General features: G+C 36.2%; 1 protein-coding gene across 8 annotated transcripts in view; it reads left to right on the top strand.

Moving 5' to 3' along the window:
* The window catches only part of TLK2 (tousled like kinase 2), a 96,543-nt gene that overhangs the window by 3,311 nt on the left and 67,801 nt on the right, over window positions 1-25,431 (top strand). The window lies entirely within an intron of this gene.

Genomic DNA, 25,431 nt, shown 5'->3' on the forward strand with positions numbered 1-25,431 from the left:
AACTGTGTTAGAGCTGTGACATGGGGCTATGGGAACACAGGATTTGTTACACATTTTGTACTTGGTTTTTTTGGCCACTTGAATAACTGACTTTGTGGCACTTTGGAGGGCTATACTCCTGACTGTTGTTACATATATTGAGGTTATATGATCTAGCTGAACTAGCTTCAACTGGAAGTGAGCACTATGTTTAAGTATTAAATTGATCTCTGATTCAGTTGATTACCTTTGATGTGTCTTTTAACTTGGGAATTCAGCAGAAGGCTCATATCCAAATTCGTCTGTTCAAATGGTTACCTACTGAGTAAAAGTAAGTTTGTATTCAAGTTGTAGGTAGTTTAAACTGGTTGGACTTGGTTGTTAGTATGCTTTTCTTTCCTTTTGTTTTTGGGTTCCTGATAGCTTATCCAAGTATACTTTTGATGGCTTAGAGCATGAGTGATGGGAATGAGTGACATTGTAAATTTTGCTGTTCAGACCCAACTTAACATCATGTAACTAATATGTCAGAAAATGTAATCCGGTGATCTGTTTAATAGGAAGTTCTACCTTTAATATATAGAGAAAGAAGGTCATTTCTATCCAAATGTTTTTATGGCATTAATTGTATGTTATTTTGACATTTCCAGTCATGGTAAGTATATTGATTACAATAAATACGTTATTCAAGGACTAGCAAGGGAGTGTGTTTTTTTCCCTCATAGCAAAGAAACTTGAAGGAAAAAAAAGCAAATAAATTATTCTGTAGTTTGCAGAGTTAGGAAGAGGAAAAGAAAATCTCCATTTTGTACAACTTCTTTTGCCTGCAAGACACTGTCTCCTACCACTGATTTGAAATAGGAGTTGAGAGGAGGCCATGGTCTGGGAGAAAAGGTGCTTTTGGAAAAATTCCTCCAAGTTTTGAATTCCTCATTATGGGTCATTATTTTCTAGTAAGGATGTCACTGTGTTGATGACAGCTTTCAGTTTTGCAAAAATCAAGAGAGCTTTCAGCCCTTACTCCAAAAGGGAGAGCAGAGTGACTTTCCTGTGATAGTGCCATCTAGTGGGGCTAGTGCAGCCGCATGGGGTGTCTCTTGAGTTTCTCCTAACTATTCATGACATTTTCAGTCCTTTTTGATGTCCATAGAAGGAAGAAAGTCAATGCTACTGTAGATTCTTTCCTAGCGGATAGGAGTGTTTCAAGTAGCTGCAGTCTTTGAACTTCCTGGTTATTATAGATCTTCTGTCATGTTGCTTCAATTTTTTTTTTGCACCTGCAAATTAGATACGCATTGCAAAACTTACACTGACACGAAATGGCCAAGCCACTGCATTTATTACTTCTATTTAAGTTGCTCTTTATTTATATTTAAGCTTTTATTTGCAAATTTAAAATATTCTTGCATTTTGAATTTGTATGCATTGAATTTCTCCTTGTTTAGCATATTTAATTTATAATAACTGTTGAACCAAAAGCACTTGTTTTGTGCTTTGGAATGCACTATGTGTTTTTTATTTAAGAGATTGATGTTTTCTGTCATTAGTGAGTTGATGATAGAGGAAAGTAGCCTAATGTGCTCCAAGAAGCTGTAGTTGTCTTTTCTCCTCTGGTCTAGCTGCCACTTTTTAGGAAGACCTATGACCATTCTGTTCACCTTTTTGAGGTGATAAAGTTAAATTGAGTTATGAACCTACTTTTTCATTTCTTGTTGACCCGATATGTGAGCTAGCCTACTTCTTTTTTAAGATCTGTTCCTTTAAGCACTGGATAACCCACTTCCAGTAATGTGAAACTGACTATACCCTGTATTGATATGTTTCCAGTGAGGACCATTGCAGTTTATATTCCCTTCTTTACTCCCTTTTGACAATTTAAGTATAGGTAGTCTCTGATTCTGGAGACTGTAAAGTAGGTGGAATTTCAACCTTGCCTGCACTCTTTACTGTACCTTGTTGAATTTTAATGCTAATATAGTAGCAAATACTTATATAGTACTTAGGATATGCCAGGAACTGTTCCATGTACAGTAAAAGCAATAAGAAGTAAATTTAGATCTCTCTTAACAGAGATACTAGTCAATAAACCTCCATTCTCTTTTTTATAAGACATGAGAACTAATGCCCACTGCATTGTTCCTACCAGTTGAAGTATAGACTTACCAAGGATCACTTTATGACAACTTGCATTTGTAGTATAATTTAATACAAAATTATGTGAACTAATGACATATTTTAAAATGAAAGAACTACTGGTTCTAAAAAAACTAAATTAACTGCCTTGGAAAGACACAATATAAAGTGCTATCTATAAAAATGTATAAATTACCTTTTTTTTTTTTTTTTAAATCTGGAAGAATTCTTCATTTAGATCCTTGCCAAGCATCTTTTAAGTTCTCCCTTCACTTTTAAAGAAATCGAAACTGGAAATTGTAGATGATGCATTATGGGTGTGGTTTGTGTAAGTGTAGAACTGCAGTCAGTGGATTTATAACTCAAAAGACCTGCATCAAAAGACTGGCAAGAGAGCATACATTTGTATAAGTTAAAAAAAAAATGTTTAAGGTGCCTTTTTCTTTTTTTTTTTAGATTCCACACTGTAACCTACTTTTTGTCTAATGTCATTGGTTTTAGTTGTATTGGATAAAAAGGGTTATGCAGTATGTGGATGGTATTGAAAAGAAGAGCAAAATGAGAAGCCATGAAAAAATGGGACCGTTTGTTTTGACACAATAAGAACCTTCACTTTATAGAGCCTGAAGCAAGACCATATACTTTTAATTAATACCACATAGATTTTTGATGTCTTCTTAAAGAAAAATCTCATTTCCTGTCTTTTATAAATTTAAGAGTCTGATACACAATCACTTTAAATGATCAAATTTGACTTCTGAAAAGATATGTAACCAACTGCTACCTTTCTCTCCTATCTTTTAGTTAATTGCATCAATTAGAAGGTATCAGTTATGGATATCTGGTGTTAGCTGTTTTATATATCAATGGCAATAACTTAAAAAATTGTGTACGTTTAGATGTTTTAATACATAGTTTGACAATGCTCAGTAAGCGTAAATGCTGAAAAATAGTCTATACTTCTACTGGTGAATTTAAAGGAACTATTGATAAATGTATTATTGTGTTTGCCTTTATGTTGTCTTCTTTTCATTTGCTTTAGTGTTTATTTGATGCTCTCATTTCACATGTAGTCAAGTTATTAACTCATGTCTCTTCTTTCTCTGACATTTCTCAAGCATTTGTTTGCCCCCACTGCTACTGCCTTCATCCAGACCTTCACTCGTGACTGTAATAGCCAGTCTCTCCTAGCCCGTTCATCTTTCCGTAAACTGCCACGCGTTATGTTTCAACAAAATCCCAGGATTATTGTTTTACTCCCTTGCTTAAAGGCTCTATTGCCTACTGGATCAAGTTAAAACTCCCTATTCTAAATTTTCAACTTTGTGGCTACTTGTCTATTCCTCGACTGCTGTGCTCTGCTACCTCAAACCATGACGGATCTCCTAACGTTAGCGAACAGACTCATGCTGTCTCCTCTATCTTTCCTTTTTTATTTGCCTGATGAACTTTCAGTTTATTCTTTTTTGTTTTTCCCCTTCTTCTGCCTCCACACCCCCCCCCCTGCCCCCCGCCACTCTGGTTCAAGCCGTTGTTTCTTAGTCTAGTTGTGTAGGACACAGCTCCCTGGCCCATGCTGGTGTTATGAGCCTTGCGCTCCCCCCAGCTGAGGCTGTCATGTCAGTGGGCTGCTCACAGTAGCTCATGGCAGCTCTTGCCGGCTGCCGGCCCTCATGCCCGCCACTGGCCGCTCCTGGCAGGACATGGCAGCACAGCTCCAGGGAGAGCTGTTGTTCACAGTCTTAGCTGTAGAGGGTGCAGCTCACTGGCCCATGTGGGAATCGAACCAGCGACCTTGGCGTTAGGGGCACAGTGCTCCAACCACCTGAGCCACTGTGCTGCCCCCAGTTTATTCTTCAAAGCATAATCCAGATATCTCTTCATAGCTTTTCCAGACACCTCCACCAATCTAGTTGCATTATTTTATTAGCACTTGATAACCTACTTTTATTATAACATCATTAGTTTCCTTGGGATATGGATGATATCTTTATCTCTGACTATTCAAATGCTTAGCACATTATATACATTGAATAAATCTTTGTTGAATTGGAAAAGACTATTGAGAAGATGAAAGTAGAGTTAGTGGTGACCCATACAGGCATGGTCCACTCTAGCTTTTTGTTTTAATTCAATCTCTAAACTCTTGCCTTGTAATTGGAAGATTTAGTTCATTTACCTTTATTGCAATAACATATATTTGGGCTTAAATCTTCCTTGTTTCTTTTAAAATCTTCTTATGCTTTTTTAAACCTTCTTTTGAAATTAATTTTTCCATTTATTCTCTACTATGAAAGATAAAGAAATACGCATTCTCATACTTTTTCTTTTTGTCTGTTATTTATTTTTAACATTACATTTTCTCTTCTTCTAGTTTGAAACTTATGGACTCTTATTTGTTACCACAGAAATTGCAGCATGTGTCCTTAATTTATCAAAGATAAATGTTAATACCATTGCCGTCCTTTTTGTCAGTACCAGGACCTTGAAGGTTTAACTCCATTATTCCTCTCCCAACTCACATGCTGTTCTATATTTAATTATATGTATGTATATATATACGTGTGTGTATATATATATATATATATACACACACATATGTGTGTATGCATATATATGGATATATATGGATACATATGTGTGTATATACATACACACATATATATATTTTAATTAATAGACTTCATTTCTTAGAGCAGTTTTAGGTTTACAGAAAATTGAGCAGATAGTGCAGAGTTCCCACATACTGCCTCCCACCCAGCCAGTTTCCCCTATTACCATCCTGAATTAAGTGTGGTAGATTTGTTACAATTGATAACCAACATTGATGCATTATTATTAACTAAAGTCTGTAGTTTAACATTAGGGTTTACTCTTTGTGTTGTGCAATTCTGCGGGTTTTGATAAATGCAAAAAATGTCATGCATCCACCATTTGTATACATATTTTTAAGAGTCCACAGATATTACTGAATTTGTTTTATATAGTCAATGTCCATTTAGCCTAACCTACATGTTTACCCTTTTGTTCTTCTTTCCTTTTTGCATCTCTGACCTTCTATCTGGAATACTTTTCTTTTGCTTGAAATATGTCCTCTGGAATTCCTCTACTGTGGGTCTGTCAGTGACTGTCTTCCCTTTTTATCTGCTTTAAAATGTCTATTTTTGACTTTATTCTTGAATAGTAATTTTGTTAGGTTTAGAATTCTAGGTTGGCTATTATTTTCTTTCAGCACATTGTTCACTGTTATCCACGGGCTTCCATTACACCATTTTTATTTTTATCTTATTGCCCTTCTGTTGAAGGTAATTCACTTTTTCTTTGTCCATTTCCAAGATTTTCTTTGTCTTTTGATTTTCTGCGCTGTAATGTGGCAATGGGAGATATATCTAGGTTGGATTTCTTTTTTTCTTTATTATTTACCTGTGTTTTATTTATATCTGAATATTTTTCAGGAACATGAGCATGCACTTTAAAAAAAAGTAGGTATTTGTTTTTAGAGCAGTTCTAGGCTCACAGCGAAATGGAGTAGAAGGTACAGAGATTTCCCGTGTTTGCCCTGCCCCCGTACATGCATAGCCTCCTCCTTACCAAGATTCCTCACTAGAGTGGCACACTTGTTACAATTGATGACCTATAGTGACAGACACATCATTGTCACCCAAAGTCCATGGTTTACATTAGGGGTTCACTTTTGGTGGTGTACATTCTATGGGTTTGGTCAAATGTATAGTGATATGTATCTATTTACAGTATCATACAGAGTAGTTTTACTGCCCTAAAAACCTGTGCTGCAGCTGTTCATCCCTATTTAACACTTGGCAACTACTGATCTTTTCACCGTCTCCATAGTTTTGTCTTTTCTGTATTGTCATGTAGTTGGAATCATACAGTATGTAGGCTTTTCAGATTGGCTTCTTTCACTTAGTAATAATGCACTTACGTTTTCTTCATGTCTTCTCATGGCTTGTTACCTCATTTCTTTTAGTACTGAGTAATCACATTCCATCGTCTGGATGTACCCAGTTTATCCGTCACCTACTGAAGGACATATTAGTTGCTTCCAAGCTTTCGCAGTTAGGAATATAGCTCCTATACACATCTGTGTGCAGGTTTTTGTGAATGGTAGATTTATTTATTCCCTTGGGATTCATTGGGCTTCTTGAATCTGGATTGCTGGTTTTTCATCAGTTGTAGAGCATATCCCCAGCCATTGTCTCCTCATACGAGGTCTGCTAGTTAAGTTTGCGAACTCATCCTAGAAGAAGTGCTACACACCTCATTGCTGAATATCACTATGGTCACCTTCGAAGGACTCCCCTTGGGAAGCTATGCACCAACGCCAGTGCCTAGTCCACCCTTCAAAGTAATTTTGGAACTCTTTTTTTGGAATAGTCATCAAAGCTGTCATCGTATTACCCTTGATGTCCTGAGTGTCATCAAAATGTCTTCCTTTCAATATTTCCTTTATCTTCGGGTAAAGAAAGAAGTCACTGGGGGCCACATCAGGTGAGTAGGGAGGGTGTTCCAATATAGTTATTTGTTTACTGGCTAAAAACTCCCTCACAGACAGTGCCGTGTGAGCTGGTGCATTGTCGTGATGCAAGAGCCATGAATTGTTTGTGAAAAGTTCAGGTCATCTAACTTTTTCACGCCTTTTCAGCACTTCCAAATAGTAAACTTGGTTAACTGTTTGTCCAGTTGGTACAAATTCATAATGAATAATCCCTCTGATATCAAAAAAGGTTAGCAACATCGTTGCAACAAGTTCGCAAACTTAATTGTCAGACCTCATATACGATGGCCTCTGTCAAATTCTCTGTCTTCTTCTTCCACTCCATTTAAACATATGTTAGACCTTCTTACTTACTGTATTTTCTCTTCTTATCCTGTCTTCTGTATTGCTCCTTTACTTCCCAGGGCTGAATACTGGGTAGTTTCTTCTGACCTACCTTCCACTTCTTTATTTTCTCTTTTAATTTGTAATCTGCATAAACTTATCCATTCAGTTTTCATGAGGGCTCTTTTATTTCTGGGTCGCTCTTATCCTGGGAGGATAGCCCTGTGCTCCTTGTTTAAAATATGGGGTGGGTTTCACAGACTCCCCTCGTTGGACAGGTCCTGGGCTTTGACTTTATTCTCTCCCCACATTCCCAGGCTTCCTATAGTACAGCTCAGTTTCAAAGCTTTTTCTGTAGAATTAAATCAGCAAATGCCCTCAAATAGAAGTGATTTTTTTTTTTTTTTTTTTTTTTAGTACTGAGCTTACCTTTCTTAATTCTTGTCTTCTCATGGATTTTGATGCAGCAATTCCTTATTTGACTATTTTATAATCAGTAATATAAAACTGTTTAGCACTTATAAAGTGTGCATGAACTCTGTGTCCCAGTATGTAAAGAATCCATATCTAGTTTCTTCCCATGTGATTTTTCACTTCTCATCTGTTCTTTCCTTCCTTCCTATATTTGGTCAGTGTTATTATCATCACTCCTGGCCATTAATGTCATTTATGTTATTTCTTATTCTGTTTACTTTTAGTTAAAGATTAGATTGAAATATTTCTTAAAACTTAAGGCAGGGAGAAGGAAAGCAAATAAGGTATATTATCAGTGGTTTCTTATTTCAAAGCTGAGTCTAGGGATGATTTGGCTTGGTCAGTGTTCTTCCTCTCTGCCTTGTCTGGGTCTCAAATTGCTAGGTCCCTCTTGGTGGTAAGTTTCACTTATTCCTAACTACTACTAGATGTGATGGGATGGATTAGTTTAACATCTGCTTCTTAGTATGTTAGCCATGCTTAAACACTTCTTAATGCTATTCTCTGACCTTTTGCAGTGCAGGTGCCCTGTTTTTCTAATCCAGAAAGAGATTTGGCTTGCCTAGTCTCAAATATTTCTTCCTTAGACTTTGGGCCATTAAGAAACAAAACAAAGCGAAATGAAACAAACATTCCTGGAGTGCTTGGTGACTTTGGCCTGCAGAAGGGTTCACATTCCCATATTTTTGTTCTCTTTGGTTAGTTTGAGGGTAGCATTTTGGCTAAACGTGGGGCCACAGAACCCCTATTGTAGGGTTATTTGTCCTAGCACCTGCCTGTCCCTTTCCCTGGTCAGCTTTTTTGTCTTTATTAAGACTTTCATTGGAAATCTTGTTTCATAATTTGGACTGTTCTTTCTTTCTACCCAAGGAACACTCTTGCATGTTAGAGCAGTCTGAAGGATTTGGAGTATCAGCAAAAGCTCTTCCCACTTGGTTTATTAGTTTTGCCTGCTTTCTAAGATTCTCATGACTAAGTCTGGTCCTTGGCTTTCTTACTACTCCCAGTACATTAGTTTTCTAGAATCTTATCTTTGCTGTTTAGCAATAGATCATAGTCTACGTTAGCCATCAGATATGCGATGTTATTCCCTTCACACATATACCTTGTGCTGTGGAATGCTCACAGTCAAGTAAATGCTCACAGTAAGAGAGAATTTTGGTTGTTTTCGATAGTTTTAGAAACTTAATTGGTAAGTTCCTATGCAATTTGAGATACAAAGCTAAGAATGGAATTTTTATTATAGTCATATGATGCTCTTAACATACTTTTTTTTTTTTTAACGGCAGATATATCGAGATAGGGATAATCTAGCTTTAGTCCTAGTACCGTCTAAGAAATGAATTAGCTATATGACTTGGAAGACAGTTCACCTCTGGCACTTCTGATTTAAATAATTTATTTTTGATGAACTATACCAAAAGAGGGAGCCATAGTTGAGATAGTGGAAAGTAAAACTCAAAAATTTCATTTAGGTATTAACACTATCAAAGAATGAGTAGTGATATTAAAATACAAAACCCTCAGGAACAAAGGCTAGAACAAAATCTTGCCAAAATTCTTTCCTTATTAAGCTCTTCACTATGTATATATAGGCTTTTGAGAATTTTGGTTACAAATACCTTAGGAATGAGAAAAGTACCTTGTTCTAAGTGTACTCTGAAGACAGCGTCAAGGAAAATAGAGGTAGAACATTTAAAAAATATATATTCTCAAAGGCAGGATGATGTCTGTTTCCTAATCCTAATTAGATGAGGGAGATAAAGAAAGAGGTTGGTCATTTAACTTTATTTTTTATTGTGGTAAATAACAAATAAAATTTACCATTCTAACCATTTTTTAAAAAAATATTTTATTGGGGAAGGGGAACAGGACTTTATTGGGGAACAGTGTGTACTTCCAGGCCTTTTTTCCAAGTCAAGTTGTTGCCCTTTCAATCTTAGTTGTGGAGGGTGCAGCTCAGCTCCAGGTCTGCTGTTTTCTAGTTGCACGGGGAGCAGCCCACCATCCCTTGCGGGAGTTGAACCGGCAACCTTGTGGTTGAGAGGACGCGCTCCAACCAACTGAGCCATCTGGGAGCTCAGCGGCAGCTCAGCTCAAGGTGCCGTGTTCAATTTTTGTTGCAGGGGGCGCAGCCCAACATCCCTTGCGGGACTCGAGGAATTGAACTGGAAACCTTGTGGTTGAGAGGATGTGCTCCAACCAACTGAGCCATCCGGGAGGCAGCTCAGCTCTAGGTGCCATGTTCAATCTTAGTTGCGGGGGATGGGGCCCACCATCCCTGCGGGACTCGAGGAGTTGAACTGGCAACCTTGTGGTTGAGAGCCCACTGGCCCATGTGGGGATCAAACCGATAGCCTTCAGAGTTAGGAGCACGGGAGCTCTAACTACCTGAGCCACTGGGCTGGCCCCATTCTAACCATTTTTGAGTGTACATTGATATTAAATACGTGCACTTTGTTGTGCAACCATCACCACCATCCCTCTCAAGAACTTTTTCATCTTGCACAAATGAAATTACACTTTTATTTATTACAATAACTCCCCGTTTACCCCTCCTCTCACTCCCTGGCTACCATCATTCTACTTTCTGTTTTATGAATTTGCTCGAGAAACCTCATATAAGTGGAGTCATACAGTATTTGTCTTTTTTGTGTCTGGCTTATTTCACTTGGCATAATATCTTCAGGGTTCATCCATGTTGTAGCGTGTGTCAGAATTTCCTTCCTTTTTAAGGCTGAATAATATTCCATTAATGTACCACATTTTATTTATCCATTTATCTGTCAATGGACTCTTGGATTGCTTCTGCCTTTTGGCTACTGTGAATGATGCTGCTGTGAACATGGGTGTACGGATATCTGTTTGAGTCCCTGCTTTCAGTTCTTTTGGGTGTATATGCAGAAGTGAATGGCTGGATCATATTAAAACTTCACTTTTGTGTTAAAGCTTGACTTCCCCTCAACCCTTATCGACAAAGGGTGACCAGCAAATGGTGATTCTTTTTCTTTTAGTTTATATTCAGCAAAAGCCTTAGAAGTCTTAGAAATTTTAACATGTGTAGAACTAGTACTCATACTCAAATGGCAATTATTTTTGTAAAATACTAGTATTATTTGCCCAGGAACTTGAAGAACTAAGTCGTCATGTAACTTGGTGAGTTACATAGGATAGCCTTTTATTTTAACTAAAGCATAGGTCAATTTTAGAATAACAGCGAGTGACTATCCAAAGTTGCTGTGTTAAAATTTTATTTTCACCAGTGTTGCCTCACATCGTAAGTCCTATGAAGACTGTTCATGTTGCCCACATGAAGATCACAAGTGATGGTGTCTGTTGTGATGGATGTGATCCATATCGCTAATAATTTTGCCTTATACAAAGAGTAAATATGTGACTTTTATCATATGAACTGCTGCCGGAGTTGGTGTTAATTTAGTTCCTGTTTTGCCTGACTGCAGAGAAATAGTAAGGATTAATTGTGAAATTAGAATGTAATCTGAAGGGCCAGTTTATCTCAGGAGATAGTACCTCTAGTTCAGGATATCTTAATTAACTTTAGCAATCAGATATGTTCAAAATTAACAGAAGCTAGTAGCATCAAACCAAAGCTGACTTAGCCAGTCTTCATTATATTAACAATTGACCCGCTAGAACCAGGACAAACTGTTCCGTCAGTTTCATTTGGCCTGCTTGTAGGGTAGTCTGGATAAGATGAAGGAAAAGATACATACAGCTATATTGCAATTTTAGTGCCCAAATTTTCAGCAGTTGAGTTCAACCAACTTTTATTGAGTCTGTACACTGTCTGGGTGTTACGGAGAATTAAAAAAAAAAAATCAGCCAGTTGCACTGTATACTCTTGAGGTACTTATAATCAGGCAGACATGGACCCCGATGTCTGTGGCACACAGCAGAGGGTGGATATGGAGATGGGAAGGTGTTACGCGCCTAAAAGAAGGGAGCGTAATTAATTTGCTCAGGGGTCAGGTTGTGTGTAGAAGGGTGAGACTTTCTGTGTTGTTCAGAAAGATCACTGTAGATAAACAACCTAAGAAAAATTCTGATAAAATATTATGAATAAGTCATAGAATGATAGTACAGAATAGATTGGTTTTGAAGCTTAGCAAAACTTCTTAGGGTCTGGGGCAGAGATTCTTTTTTAAATAATTAATTTTGATTACATGATATAGTCACATAGTATGAAATTGAAAAGATTTCAAAGATACAATGAAATAGCTCTTGTGTGCCTTTTCTATATCCACCTGGTTTCCCTCCCTGGACACAACTATTATTATCAGTTTCTAAATTTATGTATATATGTATATCATATGTATAATATATGTGATATGTCATAAATACTTGATATATATGTGAAATGTATATTTGCGCAAATACATATATATATCTATGTAGTCATCCCCTCCAGTTTAAAAAAGATACAAGGACAAGCATATACAGCTGTGTATTTTGCTTTTTGTGCATAAAGTAATTTGGAAATGGTTTTATATTAGTACATACAGAACTTCCTTGTCCTTTTTTTTCCTAGGCTGCTTAATATTCCATTGTACTGCTGATCCATAAATGAACCTGTTTCCTGTTGATGGACATTTAGATGGACAGCAATGTTTTGATATAAGCAGTGCTATAGAGAATAGCCTTGTACATAATGTCATTTTACACGTTTACATATATTTACAGGGTAAGTCCCTAGAAATGGAATTGCTGGGTCAAAGGATATGAGCATTTGTCATTTTGGTAGTTCTAACCACATTCCTCTCCATTGAGGTGAGGAATAGAACCATATTTCTCCATCTGTGAATGAGAGCATTTGTTTCCCTGTGGTCACCTATGGCAAGAGAGTCTTTGGACAGATGTCAGGGTTATCTTTTTCTAGGGGGAGAGGTCCACAGTTTTCATTACGTTTTTTGAAAAAGATCTGTGACTCAAAATAGGGTTAAAAACCACTGTCTGGCAGTTAGCTGCCTCAAATTAGAACACATTGCTTTGTATGGTATTTCTCTTTTATAGGAAGAATTTGAGCAGAAGCGTGTAAGTACATAATTATTATAGATGTTATATGGAGAGTTACTGTGTAGGAGACTGGACTAAATCTAATTCCCAACCTTTGATTATTCTTCCTTTCACTCCCTGGGAAGCTATATTTTAAAAGGTCTTTTTTTCCTATTAAGTTTAATTTATTAAGCAATACTTTACTTCACCAATTTTGTTAATCAGAGCTTTAGAGCAGTATCAGATGAATTTTACTATAAGGAGTTGAAATCTTTTTATTTATATGGAGTTGATAAAATTTTAGCCAAAGTCAAGTGAATTTGGTGTTTTAAGTAGGCTGTGTAGGTGAAAAACAGTTCAAATACTTCCATAATGATCTTTAGGAGACTTATTGGGGATCTAAGGAATAAACCTCTATACCAATTAATCTCCAAGACCCTTTTTAGGTTCTGTGTGTGGGTGTCAATATATATTACAAGTACTATTACAGATAAACTCTTACCATAACAGATTCCATAAGACTTTCATATTTTGGGATAATGGAATTAATTTATGATATTATATAAATTATTGAAAGTCAAAATTTTGGAGGTCCTGGAGAGAAAAACAGGAGTTCTATATAATGAATTAGAAAGTTAAAGTTTTAATTTATTTAGAGATAGTTTATTTAGAGATGGTGTTATGTAAAGCCCTCTTTTTAAATACTGTATTATTATTTGGTGGCTTGCTTTGAAAGAGGATTTTTCTAGAGATGATTTGGAATATCTTTGTGGGGAAAAGTGAGGTGAAACTATATGTCATTCTAGATACTGGAGCAAAAGTTAGAAGGTCTTACCTGTTAATAACACTCAATAGGAAATTAAAAAAAAAAAAGATTGTTACATATTCTGGAAAAGAACCAGAGGAGCCATTTGTTGTACAGAATTATTTGTTGTAGATAACTTATTTTAACTAGGTATTACTCAAGTTTTATTTCGGAAATGGAAGCTTAGAACAAAATTCTTATGGGCTATCCTTAGGACTTTTTATAGTGCCTTCTGCTATAATGGGATTCTCCTTTTACTACAAACTTTGATTACAGTGAACTTCTAAGATCCCTATGCTATTGATTTCAGATAATATTCAGATTATTTGAAGGTAGACTATAAGTTAAATAAGCATACCACTAGAAAAATAACAAAACAAAGCGATAATATTATGCCAGTATTCCTTCGGGGAAATAAAATGGAATATTTAACATGTCAGTCCTAAAGAAGGAAGGAAAAGAAGAAAAAGAAACAAACAAAAAAGATGTGACAAATAGGAAAATAATTAACAATATAGTAGATTTAAACCCAGATATGTTGATAATTAAATAAATTGTAAATCGTGTAAGCACTCTAGTTAAAAGAGTGTCAGGTTAGATCACTGTGTATGAAGTGTGATCAAACAATATGGTGAATGTTTAAATTAAAAAAATTATTACAGTAAAAGACACTTTGCCATTAATCCCCCTCACTTCGAACACACTTATCCCATTGTTTTTGCCACTTTCTGAAGCAGTTCTGGAAGTCCTCTTTCGTGAGTGTCTTTAGTTGCGCTGTTGTGGCTGCCTCCATGTCCTGAATCATTTTGACTTTTGGGGGAAGAACCAGAAGTCACACAGTGCCAGATCCAGTGAATAAGGTGGATGAGGACACACTGTCGTGTTTTTATTTGACAGAAAGTGCCGAATACCAGAAGTGGATGTGTGACACAGAGTGTTGTCATGATGGAGGATGATTTATGACACATTTTAAAACACAGCTTCTTTCAACCGTAGCTCATGCCTGACTGCACCAAACAAGTTGAAACTTTCCACATGCTGTTACTAAGGTTGGACATGCCACTTCCCATATGAAGATCCCTGCCTTTCCGTTGGATGGCACTCGAAAGCAGCATTCACTGTATTCTTTGATCACAAGAAAGACTCCGTGTCACATACCGCTTCTGATACGGATCGAAATTTCTGTCAAATAAAAACATTACAGTGTATCCGCATCTGCCTTATTCACTGGATATGGCACCGTGCAACTTCTGGCTCTTCCCCAAAGTCAAAATGATCATGAAAGGCAAATGTTTGCAATCGATGGAGGGCACGGAGCCAGCCACAACAGCACAACTAAAGACGCTCAGGAAAGAGGACTTCCAGAACTGCTTCAGAAAGTGACAAGAACGATGGGATAAGTGTGTTCGAAGCGAGGGAGAGTATTTTGAAAGCCACGTGGGTCTGGACTTTACTTTGTGGAAGCGAGGGAGAGTATTTTTTTAAAGATTTTATTGGGGAAGGGGAACAGGACTTTATTGGGGAACAGTGTGCACTTCCAGGCCTTTTTTTTTTTTCCAAGTCAAGTTGTCCTTTCAGTCTTAGGTGTGGAGGGTGCAGCTCAGCTCCAGGTCCAGTTACCGTTTTCTAGTTGCAGGGGGCACAGCCCACCCTCCCTCGTGGGAGTCGAACTGGCAACCTTGTGGTTGAGAGGATGCGCTCCAACCAACTGAGCCACCGGGAGCTCAGTGGCAGCTCAGCTCAAGGTGCCGTGCCCAATCCCAGTTGCAGGGGGCGCTGCCCACCATCCCTTGCAGGACTCAAGGAGCTGAACCGGCAACCTTGTGGTTGAGAGCCCACTGGCCCATGTGGGAATTGAACCGGCAGCTTTCGGAGTTAGGAGCATGGAGCTCTAACCGCCTGAGCCACCGGGCCGGCCCCTCAACATACCATTTTTAAAATGACTTTAATACACTTGAATCCAAGTCATTGTCAATCTATTTAAATCGTCATGCTAGTTTAAGTCTGAGCCATAAGCCATGTGCTTTGGGAAACGATGTTCTTTATTGGCATAAGGAACAGTAACCTAGCTAAGAGTCTTTACATAGGTTATACCAAGTGTACTACCATCTTGGATGATTGGATAGCAGTGTAATTTTTGGAATTGGAAGGTGAGCAGATAAGATTGCCGTGCCTTGATGGAAAATCTCCCAACTGTCTTTCCCCCATCTGGAAACAGCTAAGTTGTGTGTGTGGGAGGTAGTCATTGATTATATAAACTTAAAATTATAATCTTGAATTCTAGCCCGTGAAGGGGGATAAAGAGCATTAGTGATATCTTCCTGGCTTTTTATAAATGAGTAAACTGAGGCTCAGAGAGAGCAGTTGACTTGCTGTAGGTTGGGCCATAGTCATTAAGTAGCAGAACTGGAACTTAGACTCCTGCCTCCTGTCATTATACTGACATATCGGGCCCTCCAATAGGAATTTTGTTGTACTGTTTTCTATAGGAGGTGTGTTTCTTACAGATTAATTAATTATCTCTTCAAAACAGTAAAAGCCAGGAAGCTAAACTTATTGAGATCAAACTTTCTTCAGGGTTGTATATCTCTTGGCTATATTAAATCTGGATTATGTCAGTGTTTATGCTTTTGTTCTTATTCTTATGACCATTTCTTCTATATTGTCTTTACTGTGAATATGCCCCAGGATTATACACAGAGCTTCTTTTTTCCACTTGTAAATATTGAATTTGTAGTTTTTAATCTATAAAAGGAGAGTTGTTTAATGTAAGGAAAAAAGTTAAAGTCTAAATTGTGAGTTTTCTAGTGAAGTGTATAGTAGCCCATCCACATGACTATTGCTTCTATGTATATTGAAGCCCTGCTTCTTTTCCTTAATATTAGTTTTTTTAGTGATTAATTTTCAGTTATATAAGGAATGCTTGCATACTGTAATAGCTCTAGGAAGTTTGGTACATCTCTATTTTTAAAAATACTGTACTTATCCACCTGCATCATATTTACCCATTAGAAAACATACAATACTGACTTTTGCATGTGATTTTTAGAAAAATTGAATCATTATTGTTCTGCCACTTGCTTGTTTTTCACTCAGCAGATGATTTTGAGATCTGCCCTATAGATGTTGCAGTATGTAGATCTAGTTTTGATCACTGTTCTTTAAACAGTCATCCTGTAAATACATTTGTAGAACAGTGTTTTGTCACTCATTTTAAGAAATATTAAATGAAATGAAGGAGTTGAGAATTAGAGGAGAAACCAGTAACCTAATCGTTTCCATCGCTGATCAGGAAGCGCTGGAGGGCAGGAATCTCTGCTGCTCGTCTGGTACCCACCGGACAGCAGACAGTCCTATGCTTGGAACACTTCCTGTGTTCCGCAAAATTGCACTGGATCTTGTCCTTTAACGGCTTCATTGTGATATAATTCACACACCGTACAATTCACTCAAAGTGTAGGATTCAGTGGGTTAGTGTATTTACGGAATTGTGCAACCATTACCACAGTAAATTATAGAACATTTTCATCACCCCAAAAAGAAACCTTTATCCCATAGCTGTCACCTTCGAAACCTCTATCCCTTTCAGCTCTGGGCAACCACTAATCCACTTTCTTTCTCCATAGATTTGTCTATTCTGAACATTTCATGTAAATGGATCATACAATATGTGGTCCTTTGTGACTGGCTTCTTTCACTTAGCATCATGTTTTCAAGGTTCATTCATGTTATAGCATGTGTCCAACTTCATTTCTTTTTATTACCAAACAATATTCCGTTTTATAGATAGATCACATTTTGTTCATCTGTTCATTCTTCAGTTGGTGGACATTTGGGTTGTTTCCATTTTTTGGCTTTTATGAATAATGGTGCTGTGAATTTTTTTGTACATGTCTTTGTGTACAGTTACGTTTTCCTTTCTCTTGGGTATATTCCTAGGAATGGAATTGCTGGGTCATATGGTTGAGACATAACTGCATTCAAGGCTGAACCTAATGTAAATCTCTATACTTTTTTAGTGATTAGTTTAACCATTTGAGGAACTGCCAGACTAATGTCCAAAGCAGGTGCTCCATCCCCACTAGCAGTGTGTGAGGGTTAAACTTTCTCCATATCCTTGCCAACGCATTATTATCTGTCTTTTTGATTACACGCTCCAGGTCTTGAGTGAATTACATAGACTTCCATAGGCAGGTGTCCAGAAGAGAAGACAGTTAAAGGATTTCTTGCTGTTCTTATTGTTGGGCTTGCTGTTTGGAATTGGATGTTACTAAATCACATGGTTAAGATTTGGCATAACTGAAATATTACTAAAAATCATTAATGTTTGTTAAGGATTTTCTTGTCAGTATACTGGAATATATTTACTTACTATAATACATTTAAAATTACCCCATCTTTTGTTCTGGGGGGGTGTTGAGACTTCATTTTTTTAATTGAGGTATAATGGACATAAAACATTATGTTAGCTTCAAGTGTACAGTAAAATTACTCCACTTTTGGTCAAAATTAAATGGAAGTCAGAAATGGACCTTATCATTTTATCTTTGCCACCCAAGTATGTTTGCTACTATCGTTAGAAGAGGTAAGCCAGTTGATCGTATTGAACGTTTCTTCTGGTTTTCTAGATTAGTTAGCTTCAGTTCATATCAAGGTCGGTTATCATAGTAAAGAGCTACCTCAGTTAGCTTGGCTTACAGTTATAAAAATTGTATTGGATTAGATTGTAATAGTGCTGCAGTTTTTAAGTCAAAGTTCATTTGTCCTTTAAAAATTGTTTTCTTAAGAGGAGTGTTGTTGAAGACAGTTTTATAAGTCAAAGGGGTGCAGTGCTGTCTGCTAAATTGGGAACGTTCAGGAAGTAATGTGGGGATTCTGCCAGTTGCTGAGTATGTCTGTTCCAGTTATACATTCTGAAACTGGGGAAATAACCACAGGATGGGTAAAGGCACCCACTATTAGACGGACCTGAGCTAAATCTCCATCGATCATCTGACCTCCATAAGCCCCTATTCTGACAGGTGGGCCACAGTGATGTTTTGGGCCTTCTGGAATTAATGTCAGTTCAGAGCCAGTGTCTAGTAATCCTTGAAAAGTCTTTGATTATTTCATTTTCCCCAGTGCACCGTCACCCTTGTAAAAGTCCTTGTCCTTTTGGAGGAAGGCTTGGTGAAAAACTGACTGTAAGTTTCGGCAGTGTAATGGGATCTTTCCTCAAGGAGATCCATCCAATGGGTTCTGCGTCTGTAAACGGACTCAGATCTTGGGATTGATTGAGGGGCCATGACTTTCTCTTTTTAATGACTCAAATTAGGCTTTTGTTCATTTGAGCTAGAGCTCTGCTTGTACAAGTCAAGTAAAAATTTAGTGAACTTCCCATCTCCTTCACTGCTAAGAACACTGTATCAACTAGCCCGTTCACAGGTCTCTGGGAGTGAGACAGTTTTAATTGCTGATTTGACTCTACTATGGTGTGTAAAAGTGGTGCTACTAATGACTAAAAAAATTATAGACACACTTAGTTTTAATTTTCCATTAGGCCTTGCCTTTAATAGAGTGTCTTTACTACCTGAGGTAGATTAACTCTGTTGTCAGCTGTGCTCCTTTATACTTAATCAAGTTTAACTTTTGTCCACTGTTGTCAATCCCTTTTAAGATGCCTATTTAATCCAAGGAGGAAATGAAGACTTTAGAAACTCAATAAATGTTGACATTTAAACTTTTACAGGAGTGAAAGATTAACCTTTGACCCTTACTTCCACAGATTTTCCTTGGTTTACATGAGCTTCATTTATGTGTTAAAGGCTGGTTGTCAGCCTTTGTATCTTGATCTCAGTTTTCGTGATTTATAATTTACCCACAAAGTTTTCTTTAGGCTTGTAACTGATGTATTTTTTAAAGCCACCCCCAAAAAGTGCATTTTTAAGTATATTAAAAATGTGTTTTATTTTTGGAAACGATACTTTTTTTTTTTAAACAAGCAACTTGACTCTCATCTATGTTTTAAATTGTCCATTTGATTTTTTACTTTAAAAAATTGTTAGTAGCAGGAAACAGGGTAAACAGTTTAAATGTTTGCATAGAAAATGGAGCTTTTTTACTTTTTACTTAGGAGTCTAAAACTTGTCATACTTTTTAAAAAAAAATTCTTACTGGCTTCTTTTTGAGCGTGAGATGACTCTTAAGGCACAGTTTCTCCTCCCTAGTGACTTACATAGCTGTTAGTAAGCATTCTCCTAAATAGCTATTGTATATCAAATAACAGGCTATTTTACTTAGAAAATAAAATAAATGAAAATACCATGTAATTAAACATATAATGTGGACAAAGAAGTACTTAACACAGAAGAGTATGAATTTGCCATTCAATTCTAAGGTTACAGGAAAAAGAAAAAAGAAAATAATAATAAAACTACAAGAAGAAATAAATACACAGCAAAACAGAAGAATTGGAATTAATCTATCCAGAGTTGAAAAATTAGGAAACTAAGAGAAAAATGGAGGGAGTAAATTGGGTGTAACAAAAGATCCTAAGGACCTGTAAAAAGAAAAAACTGGAAATGGATGCTGTTAGTTCTACTCATATGATGTTGATATGAAAGTCTCAGTGAAGGAGATAATTTCACTCAAAGCTAGTAGGAATTCATGTTTGCGAAATAAGATGTAAAAATCAGAGTCAATTCATATAACCAAGGAAAAATTGAGGTGATTATAAAACTATTTCCTCCTCCTTCTCTTATTCCTTGAAGTAGGGCAAAAATCTACTCTCTAGTTATTGGTGGTCTCTCCCTAACCTTTCAAGGAATTCATAATTCTCATGTAAAATAATAATATAGGAAGTAAATAATACATAAAATATAAAAACTTAAAAAACACTTTGTTTCAAAATAATTATATATTCAAAGGAAGTTGCAAAAAATGTACAGAGAGGTTCCATGCACCCCTTCTCCCCCAATGTGAGCATCTTGCGTAATTTTCATGCAGTATTAAAACCAGGAAATTGACATTGGTAAAATCCACAAAACTCATTCAAATTTCATGTTATACCTGCATCATTTGTGCATACGTTTTTCTTTGCAGTTTTATCGCTTGTGTATCTTCTTGTAACTACCACCACAATCAAGACTTAGAACTGTTCCATCACCACAAGGCTCTCTTCTGCTACGCCTTTGTAGCCACCCTACCCCCCCCCCCATTGAAACCCTAACTCCTGACAAACACTCATCTGTTTTCCATCTCCATAAATTCATTATTTCAAGGTATATATGGTATACATCTTTTTGAGATTGTCTGGCTATACCAGTTTACCTAACCATTCACTCATTGAAGGACATTTGGTTTGTTTCCAGTTTGGGGCTATTATGAAGAAAGCTGCTGTGAACATTTGTGTACAGATTTTTGCGTGTACATTATTTCCCTGGAACATATGTTCATTAGTATAATTGCTGGGTCGTATGATAAGTGTTAAGTGCATTTTTAGTTTTAAAAGAAGCTGCCAAACGATTTTCTAAATTGGCTATACCGTTTTTTATTCTCACTAGCAATGTATGAGTGATTGTTTTTCTATATACTTGCCAACATTTAGTGTTGTCACTATTTTTATTTTAGCATTTGATGGTGTGTAATGAAATCTTACTGTGGTTGGAATTAGTATTTCCCTAATGGCTGGCTAATGATGTTGAACATCTTTTCTTATGCTTATTAGCCATCTTTATATCCTCTGTAGTGAAATGTCTGTTCGTGTCTTTTGCCATTTTCTAATTGGATTAAAAAAAAACACTTGCCTTTTGAATTCCTTGTATAGTCTAATACCAAGTCCTTTGTCAGCTATGTGGTTTGCAGATATTTTTTCCAGTCTGTGATACATCTCTTCATCCTATTTATAGGGTATTTTGCTGAGTAAAAATTTTTAATTTTGGTGAGGTTTCACTTATTAATTTTTTTCTTTTGTGGATCAAGCTTTTGGTTTCAATTCTAAGACCTCTTCACCTAGTCCTGAGTTATGAAGATTTTTCTCCCTTTTTTTTCTAAAAGTTTCATGGTTTTATATTTCATATTTAAGTTCTTGATCCTGTTTGAGTTAATTTTTTAAATAAAGTATGAGGGTTAAGTTGAGGTCGTATTTTTGCCTAGGAATGTCTAATTGCTCTAGCACCATTTGTTGAAAAGAATATCGAATTGCTTTTGTACCTTTGTCAAAGGCAGCGGGGCATATTTATCTAAATCCGTTTTTATCAGCTATGAGAATTAAAGTGCTAATATAGAATGCCCAGCCCACGGAAGTGCTACAAAAGTGCTGGCCATTATTATTATTGCAATAACAAATAAATAATAATTTTTAAAAAGCATTTGCATAAACTTTCTAATTAAAAAATAGTTTTTTTAAGCTTTAATTGTGGTAAAATACACATAACATAAAATATACCATCTTAACTATTTTTAAGTGTACCATAGTGTCAACTACTAATTGTTGTACGGCCGATCTCCAGAACTGTTTTCATCTTCCAAAACTGAACTTCTGTACTCACTGAACAGCAGCTCCCTGTTCCTTCCTCCTTCCACTCTATCTACTATCCTACTTCTGTCTCTATGAATTTGACTGTTCTGGGTTCCTCATGTAGGTGGAATCATACAGTATTTGCCTTTTTGTAACTGGCTTTCTTCCTTAGCATAATGTCCTCAAGGTTCGTGCATTTTGTAGCATGTGTCAGAATTACCTTTTTAAGGCTGAATAATGGTCGTAATAGTCCATTGTATACCACATTTTGTTTATTCATTCATACACATGTCAATGGACACCTATGTTGCTTCCATCGTTTGCTATTGTGAATAATGCTGCTATGAACATGGGTTTGCAAATAAGTCTTTGAGATCCTGTTTTCAATTTTTTGGGGTGTATACCCAAAAGTAGAATTGTTATACCATATGATCATTCTATTTTTAATTTTTTAAGGAACCGCCATACTATTTTCCACAGTGACTGCACCATTTTACATTCCAACCAACAGTGCATGACAGTTCCAATTTCTCCACCTCCTTGTCAGCATTTATTATTTTCTGGGTTTTTTTTATAGCAACCATTCTAATGGATATGAGGTGAAATAATATCTCACTGTGATTTTGATTTCCCTAATGATTAGTGATGTATCTTTTCATGTGTTTGTTGGCCATTTGTGTATCTTTGGGGAAATGTCTATTCAAGTCCTTTGCCCATTTTTTAATTGGGATGTTTGTTTTGTTCTTGTTAATGTATAAGAATTCTCTGTATATTCTGGATATTAACCCCTTATCATGAGATATATAATTTGCAAATATTTTCTCCCATTCCTTAGGTTGACTTTTCACTCTGTTGATCATGTTCTTTGATGCACAGAGGTTTTTCATTTTGATGTCAAATTTATCTGTTTTTTTGGTTGGTGGACTGTGTTTCGGGTGTCTACCATTTTGAGTTAATTTTTGTATAGTATAAGATTAAGGGCCCAACTTAATTCTTTAGCATGTGGATATATCCAGTTTTCCCAATACCATTTCCTCATTGAAAGGACTTGTCACCCTTGTCAAAAATCATTTTATCTCAAGTCATTATGCAGTACACCTTAAACTTATACAGAGCTATATGTCAATTATATTTTAACAAGATGGGGGGCGAGGGAGAATCAGCAAAGACAAAAATGGGGAAAAAAATAATTTGACCATATGTGCAAGGGTTTATTTCTGGGTTCTCTATTCTATTCCATTTGTATATATGTCTGTTTTTATGCCAGTACCATGCTGTTCTGATTACTGTAGCTTTGTAATAAGTTTGGAAATCAGAAAGTGGGATACCGCCGACTTTGTTGTTCTTTTACCGGATTCTTTTGGTTATTTGAGGTCTTTAATAGAATTTTTAATGGTAAAGAGCTAGAGTTATCTTGAAAAAGAACAAAACAATGTTATGATGACTATGTTTTATTCAATGTAGTAAAATGTGAAACAGATAAGAGATACAAAACTGGAAAGGAGATATAAACGTATTTTTTTATAAATGCAATGACTTTATTTTCAGACAACTAAATCAAAAGGAACAAACTGAGAGATGGGTTAGAAAGAATAATAGTTCAGTAGAGTGACTTGCTAAATGGCAGGAAAATTATAGTTTCAGCAGTAAGCAGTAAGTGTCTGAAAATAGGAAAATCGAATCTCAGTTATTATAGATAGCTTCAAATATGTGAAGAAGTCACAGTGGTGTGTGGGAGGGAGTTAATTCTTGATGGCCCATAAGCTCTTATGTCTTGGGGTTTAATTTACTTCTGGGGATAGTAATTGAGGTCAAAGGCCAGAACTGGGACTGTATTACGCTTGCAATTGGAAGGGGCAAGCTTGTCTATGAACTAGACAAAACTGCCCAACAGTCCAGGACAAAGGATAGAATTGAGCCAATTAACTTTGGGTTGTGGCTGCTAAAAGCCACCTGTAAGAAATGGAAAATCCAACCTTGTGTGGAACTCCTGGGTAGGAAAACTAATGCATTAATGCATTAATGCATTTGGAATTGGTGAGTGTTCAGGGTACTGGCAGAGTCAACCATTAAAATGCCCTTGGGGCTGCTCTTTAACACCTGAAACGTTGAAGACTCTCCCAAAGCTGAATATGAACTCATACAAAACTTACAAAGCACCTTAGTAAAAAGATGCAACAAATGAGAAAATTTACAATTGAGGAACTGATAGTAATAGACTAGTTTGTAAAAGGACTTGATTGTCTAATATGTGGTCCATACTCAATTTCTGCATTTCTCCCAGTAATGACTTTTATAGCTGTTGGTTTTGCTTTGTTTTGATATCCAGGGTCAAATCTAGGATCATATGTTGAATTTAGCCATGAGTTTTTATCTTCCTCTAATTTAGTTGTTTTTCCTGCCTTTTTTCCTTGTTTTTTTAAATGATAGTGACATTTTAAAAAGATAACACTCAGTTTGCCTAAAAGCCTTTGGTTAGCGCTCTTACTAGAGAGTATGTTGTTTTAGAACAGGCAGTGTATGTCATTTATCCTTGTTAATTAAATTTAATCTAATGATTTTATTATAGTTTGGGATACTGCGCTTCAGAAAAGGACAGGCCTGTTAGTTGAGATCCTGTGCCTCTTGCATTGATTGATATTTCAAACATTGCAAGTACACATCACTGTTATATATACTTTATAGTTTATTTCATTATTAGTAATTGCTAATAAAAAAGTTTCTTCAGTTCTCCCTTGTCTGTATTTATCACTTACCATTTCCTTCTGGAAGTGAGGGATATTTGGTGGGTAAGGTGGACAGTTAAAAAAAAAGCTTATGGTTTTATACTATCCAAGGGGGAAAATGCTTCATAGTGGTTACAATAAAGATAATTCATGAAAGAATATTTTTTAAATTGGGGCATAAAAATGTTCAATTTAAATTATTATAGAATTCTTATGTAAATAAAAATTTTTTTTCCATTTAAAACATCATGAAACTCTGTATCTTTCTAGGAGTAGGTCTTTTGTTGATTTATGTCCCTGGAAATAGATGATTTTATTTCTTCTCCCTGGTTTCACTTTATTACTTTTCTTTGCAACCTCACAAGTATCTCACTATGAAGCTCTCTGGTATATTGTGTTAACTACAGTTTAAAAATAGTGCTTTAGGATACAGTGAAAAGAATACCTAATACACCCTAATAAGAATGTAAATTATTTCTGACACTAAGCCTAGTAGCTGTTGTTTTTTAACAGCTTTATTGAAATATAATTCATATACCATATAATTTGCCTATTTAAAATACATAATTTATTGGGTTTTTGTATATTCACATATACGGACAACCATCAACAGTTTTAGAACATTTTTAGCAACTCAAAAAGAAACCCCATATTCTTTAGCTATCACCTCATATCCCCCCAACTCCTACCCTAAGCAAGCCCCAATTTCTGCCTTAGATTTCCCTATTCTGGATTTTCATAGGAATGGAATAATTTAATATGAGGTCGGTTGTGACTGGCTTCTTTTACTTAGCAAAATGTTTTCTAGATTTGTCTATATTATAGCATGTTACCAGTACTGAATTCCTTTTTATGGCCAAGTAATATTCCATTGTATGGATATACTGCATTTTGTTTCTCCATGTATCAGTTGATGAACATTTGTATACGTTTTCATTTTTCTTCAGTATATACCTAATAGTAG

This window comes from Rhinolophus sinicus, chromosome 12 (assembly GCF_057876585.1).
Source record: "Rhinolophus sinicus isolate RSI-liver-muscle chromosome 12, RSI-T2T, whole genome shotgun sequence".
Lineage (NCBI taxonomy): Eukaryota > Metazoa > Chordata > Mammalia > Chiroptera > Rhinolophidae > Rhinolophus > Rhinolophus sinicus.